Raw genomic sequence first — 6,369 nt, 5'->3', positions numbered from 1 at the left:
ATTTCCTTTTTCAAGTTTAACTCAAGATTCGTAAATAATATTTCACTGTTAGCTACGCAGTAAAATAATTAGAAGCAGAATCAAATAAACAACCCATAACGATAGATTCAAGATCTTCAATCTAAGCTTTGAATAACATAATTATCTAACATCCATGACCCAAGAATATTAGAGTATTTAGCTACTCATAAACATACAAAAATCAACAATAAAAGTTTTAAACATAATATTAACAATCAACAAGAAGAAAGTTTGAAAGAACTATTTAAATCCTTCTCCAAGATGTTGTTCTTCTTCTCCTTTCTTAGCTCCAAGATGAAACTCCTCCTTCACTTTCTCTCTCAAGGATGAATAGTATTTTTGCACTTACTCCCCTCAAAAAATCTGATCTTGTCCATAATGGAGTTCTTCCTTTATGTAAATTGAGTGGGATTCAGAAGAAATTCCAATTTTACCACTTTAAACAACCTTTCCCGAAATCTGGACTAGCGCGGCCGCGCATCTGGCCGCGCATCTGACCGCGCTAGTCCAGTTGTCCCATATTCTTGATTCTTTTCTTGTTCTTCCACTCTAATTAATTCCGAGGGGTTTTTCCATTTATTGCTCCAAAATGGTTCCAATCATATTTGATTTACGTAATATACGCTTCTTTACCTGAAATGTATACAATTCACTATTAAAGCCCATAATTCATCAATTAATCACAATATATCATTGGAATATCATCAAGCAGAAGCATAAACAATAGCTAAATCACCCAGATTTTGCTTATTATCAATAGCTGAGGCAGTTAAGTGTTGTAACAAGTTTGGTTATAGCTAAGGTAGTTAGGTGTTGTAACAAGTTTGGTTATAGCTGAGGTAGTTAGGTGTTGTAACAAGTTTGGCTATAGCCGAGGTAGTTAGGTATTGTAGCAAGTTTAGTTATAGTTGAGGTAGTTAGATGTTGTAACGAGATTGGTTATAGCTGAGGTAGTTAGGTGTTGTAACAAGTTTGGTTATAGCTGTTTCTCCCTTGCCGGGATAATGTTTGTTGATATTATTGTTCCCTTGCCGGGATTCCTTGTGATTATTATTGGCTTGTACATGGGAGCGGGTGGTACGCCTACCACAAGATATAATGAAATGGGAGCGGGTGGTATGCCTACCACAAGATATAATGAAATGGGAGCGGGTGGTACGCCTACTACAAGATATAATGAAATGGGAGCGGGTGGTACGCCTACCATGAGATAAATGAAATAGGAGCGGGTGGCACACCTTCCACGAGATATAATAAAATGGGAGCGGGTGGCACGCCTGCCAAGACATATAATGAAATGGGAGCGGGTGGTACGCCTACCACAAGATATAATGAAATGGGAGCGGGTGGTACACCTACTACAAGATATAATGAAATGGGAGCGGGTGGTACGCCTACCATGAGATAAATGAAATAGGAGCGGGTGGCACACCTTCCACGAGATATAATAAAATGGGAGCGGGTGGCACGCCTGCCATGACATATAATGAAATGGGAGCGGGTGGCACGCCTGCCATGAGATACAAGAAATGGGATCGGGTTGCACGCCTGCAACAAGATGTGAAAAGAGAGTGAAATCTGCCTTTGTTTTCCCAATTCTTGTTAGTGGTTAGATTTTGATTCCATTATAGTTCTCTTGATATTTTGTTTTTACCTGTTATTCCCCGAAGAATGTTTCCCCCTCCCATATTTACTTGTTTATTTCCGTATTTCTTTTCCTCTCTCTCTCTCTCTCTCTCTCTCTCTCTATATATATATATATATATATATATATATATATATATATATATATATATATATATATATATATATATTTGAAATGCACAGGTTTATTTGTTGTCTGGTCCTAGCCTCGTCACTACTTCTCCAAGGTTAGGCTGGGCACTTACCAGCACATAGGGTCGGTTGTGCTGATACTACACTCTGCACTCTGTTGTGCAGACCCCAGTGTTGTAGACTTCAGATCGCAGTGAGATTGTTGAATCTTGTTCATCAGGCAACCCGAGGTAGCCATGCAAGCGTTCGTAGGTCTTGGCGTCTCCTTCTATCTACTTTCCTGTTTCTATATGTATTTTCAGAGACAGTGTTGTATTTAATTCTTTCATACCTTTATTTGTAGAATTCTTAGACCGTCGGTGAAAATGTGACACCAGTTTTGGGTAGTCGAGACTCAAACAGTTGTAATAGATATTCATGTTCAGATGGCTTATTGTTTTCTTCCGCTTATGTTATATTCTGTCGTTTATATGTTATTTCTTCGTAATTGTTAAAGAGAATAAGATTGGTAAAAAGGTAGATGGTTCAATAATTGGCTTGCCTAGCTCACATTAGTAGGCATCATCACGACTCCCGAGGGTGGAAAATCTGGGTCGTGACAAACTGGTATCAGAACTCTAAGTTACATGGGTCTCACAGTTCACAAACAAGCTTAGTAGAGTCAGAGGGATCGGTATGAAGACGTCTGTATTTATCCCTAGAGGCTATAGGGTGGTCACACCTCCTTTTTCCGCGCCCTATGGGGCGCAAGGGAGTTTGTTCCAATTAAAGGACAATCGAAACGGGATTTGTTTATTTATTTTAGAGTCGCCACTTGGGAGATTTAGAGTGTCCCAAGTCACCAATTTTAATCCCGAATCGAGGAAAATAATGACTTTATATTACAGTCTGCGTACCAGAAATCCGGATAAGGAATTCTGTTAACCCGGGAGAAGGTGTTAGGCATTCCCGAGTTCCGTGGTTCTAGCACGGTCGCTCAACTGTTATATTCGGCTTGATTATCTGATTTTATACAAGTGTGAACTTATGTGCAAAATTTAACTTTTAACCGCTTTTATCATTTACTGTTTTTATCAAGAATTGCAACGTTGTGAAAATGTATCTCGAACCGCGTTACAATCAATGTACCCGTGGTCGTCGACACACTTTGACTCCGTTGAGATTTGGATTTGGGTCACATCAATGTGCACCCGAGTTTAAGGAAATTAAATTATTAAAGGCGCGCCTAAAGCGACTAGCGTATTTATTTTGGGTAAGACCGTGAAATTTTACTAAACGGTCCATCCCGAAGTCCAAATAATTTTTAAAACAAATATTTACTGAGGGCCCTGCAATTTGTATTTTTATTTGGCGAGGCTCATCTCATTCTTTTTTTTTTAAAATGAATTTGCAACGTCATGGACACGCATCTCGAACCACGTCACAATCAATGTACCCGTGATTAGAAACACATTTCGACTCCGTTGAGATTTGGATTTGGGTCACATAAATGTGCACCCGAGTTTAAGAAGGTAAGATTTATTAAGGCGCGTCCTAGAGAGTCTAGCGTATTGTTATTTTAGGAGGGTTGTGAGATTTGCTAAACAACCCGTCCTGGAAACTAAATGCTTCGATAATATACATTTTAACAAGGGCCCCGCATCTTATGCGTTTTTGTTTGTCGAGGCTCATCTCGTTCTTATTTTTTGAAAGGATGTCCTATGACAACTACGTTTCTTATCGCGTTTGTCTCTACTAATTGAAAATAGTAGATAGTCCTAATTAATTACATGCTTGCAAGTTGTTTGTAACAACATTCAGAAATTCTTAAAAAAATCAGAAATGAGGCTACATGCATAGTCGGTCGAACAAATAATCATGGGCCCAAATCCAGCCCACGCATGATTGGCCAGACCTGGGCCGCTGCTTGTTCGATGCGAGCCTGCTGGGTCTGTTTTGACCCGGGCTCGACCCTCGTGGGGTTGAGATTGTAAACCGTGTTCTTTATCTAAAAATGGTTTTAACAGTTATATATGAAATTTATTGGAAAGGAAAGAAATTAATTTACAGTATACGATTTTCATGCTTGGCATACATTACATGCTTATACTGCACCATTGCACTAAATCTGAGATACAACCTATTACCTTGGGCATGCTCTTATCACCATCCTATATACACAATCTAACATTCAACTACCCTTCATTGTCAGTATTAGGCCTGAAGGCTATCCCCAGCATCCAAAACAAGCATAAAATTTTCTACATTACATGATATTTAAGGTAGCAAATTATGTATATAGGAAAAAAAACATTCTTCAGGTCTTTTCATTTGCATTCACGCTCAAATTTCCAGCTACATTTGACAGTGTATTAGGTGTGTACCTGGTATAGAGTAACAGAAGAAGAAGGAAAAGGATCAGCTGAGTAGCACACAGCAAACAACAGCAATCAGCAGATTCACAGCAACAACACAGCAACAAACAACCAACCAATAATGATGAAGCTCAGCAAAGAGTCGGACAACAAATGAACAATCCCAGTGGTGTCCACAGTCCACAGACAAACAACAATACTTCCCAGAACCAAAGAGAACCAGCAAATAGTCGAGTACCAAACCAGTGAACCCAGAAAAGAATGATGAAACAACAGCAACAACAGAGTATTCAATGCAGCAATACTACCAATTCAACAACCAGAAACAGTTCAGTCAATGCAAACACAGAACTTGGCCAAGACAGCTTGACCAAAATGCACTCTTATACAACTTTCAGACAGTGTTTGGTTGCAATGTCCTACTGGAACTCTCTTATATTTTCAGTCTTTTCTTTTAACTCACAAACCTTTCTTAAGACTTAAAGATTCCAGCCTCAAGACTCAAAATTCTTCCTTTTTCTGAAGACTAAAAAGTCCAGCCCCCTTAGGTTCTCAAAGGACCTATTTATAGGCCAAATGACCCAGTGCAGCTGAGCTGCCCTCGTGCTGCAACTTGCAGCCTGCCCATACTCTGTTAAACCCATGCTTGAGCATCTCTTGATGCCAGCCATTGGTTCCCCACGCCTGGTTTTGTTTAATCAAGAGTGATGGGCTCATTTTATTATTCATTTTAAGCCCCATACCCTTGTGTCTTGTTCCCCATTAGCATTAATTTAATCCTATTTTAATTACCACTTGACATATTCTGAAATTATCCCCTAATCAGACCCTGTCTTATGCCAAGATCACCCTTATACCTTGCATATTACTGTATTACCCTAACTCGTAATAGTTAGTATATAAACCTCTCTAATTTCAGCCAATACCTGACTACTAGCTAATTAAACTCAAACTGCTTTCAGGCTGATTTGTTAGATTTCTAGAGCTAATTGCCAATTCTCTGCCTAAGTTCAGGCAATGATTCAAACTCTAAGCAACAAGGGTGCCAATTAAAGGGTACAAATTGGTCATGCCGATACAAGTAATACCAACAAGAAACAGGCATAGTAATCAATACTGAAATGTGGACTCATTTAGATGACTACACAAGCTATAATATCTTTCAAGTGAATTCAGTTGACGACACTTATTTAGATGACTACACAAGCTATAATATACAACAAACAACCAATAAAACCAACAACAAACTCATTATTAACTTAAAACGTACACACATGGACAGACGAGTCACGAAACAAAACAAACCAGAACATGAACGACAGATAGATTTTAGGAGGACAAAAGAAAAAGGAATAATACCTCAGGAAAATGAAACTAAGATTGATTCAAGCTCGAACTCGGGCCAGGTGATTTTGGGGTCTAATGGACTTTAACCGAAGCGTTCTCAACTGAGAACACTTCGGTAAAAGTCTTCTAGGCCCTGATCCTGCCACTGATTTCGACAAACCCATAGATCTGAATCCTAGGGCTCTTGAGGTTCGATTTGGGAACCGTTCAATTCCAGTCAGATTCGAACGGAACCAAAGCCACTCAGGGGGTGAGGGAGGTCAGGAGGGGTTGTGGTGTGAGTTTGGGGTCAATCGGTGTAGATCTAGTTTTTGCTCGAATCTTCGTTCGAAGATTCGAGAAGCTACGGGTTGATTCGAGGTGTACGATTAACGGATTTGTGTTCAGGGTGGTTGGGTGCATCGGGGATGTTATTTTGGTGGTCATCGGAACCGTGGTTACCGGGCTCACGGGGGAAAACCTAGGCTGCTAAGGGTTTGAGAGGAAAGGGGTTCTGGGGAAGATGGTGAACAGTGGCTGAAGGGGGGTGCGGCTTGGGGCGTGGGGGTAAGGGTCGAGTTTATGTATGGGGAGGCTGATTGGATCTGAGCTGTTAGATCAGATGATCTCAACGGCTTGGATCTGAGGGTGGGAAATGAGACGGGGTCGTTTGATAGTTAAACGGGGTCGTTTGGTTTAAGTGAGGGGTTGGGTCACGGGTGCGTGTGTGGACCGTTGGATCAAGAGGCTCAGACGTCTCAGATCATTTCGCCTGAAACGGCGTCGTTGAGGTGAGTTGAACAGCCTGATCTGGACCGTTCCTTTGAATCAGATCAACGGCTTCAAATGGGGACGCCGATACGACGTCGTTTGAGTCCGTGCTTGGGCAGGC

Source organism: Nicotiana sylvestris, chromosome 2, assembly GCF_000393655.2.
Source record: "Nicotiana sylvestris chromosome 2, ASM39365v2, whole genome shotgun sequence".
Classification (NCBI taxonomy): domain Eukaryota; kingdom Viridiplantae; phylum Streptophyta; class Magnoliopsida; order Solanales; family Solanaceae; genus Nicotiana; species Nicotiana sylvestris.
This window is presented reverse-complemented; position numbering follows the sequence as displayed.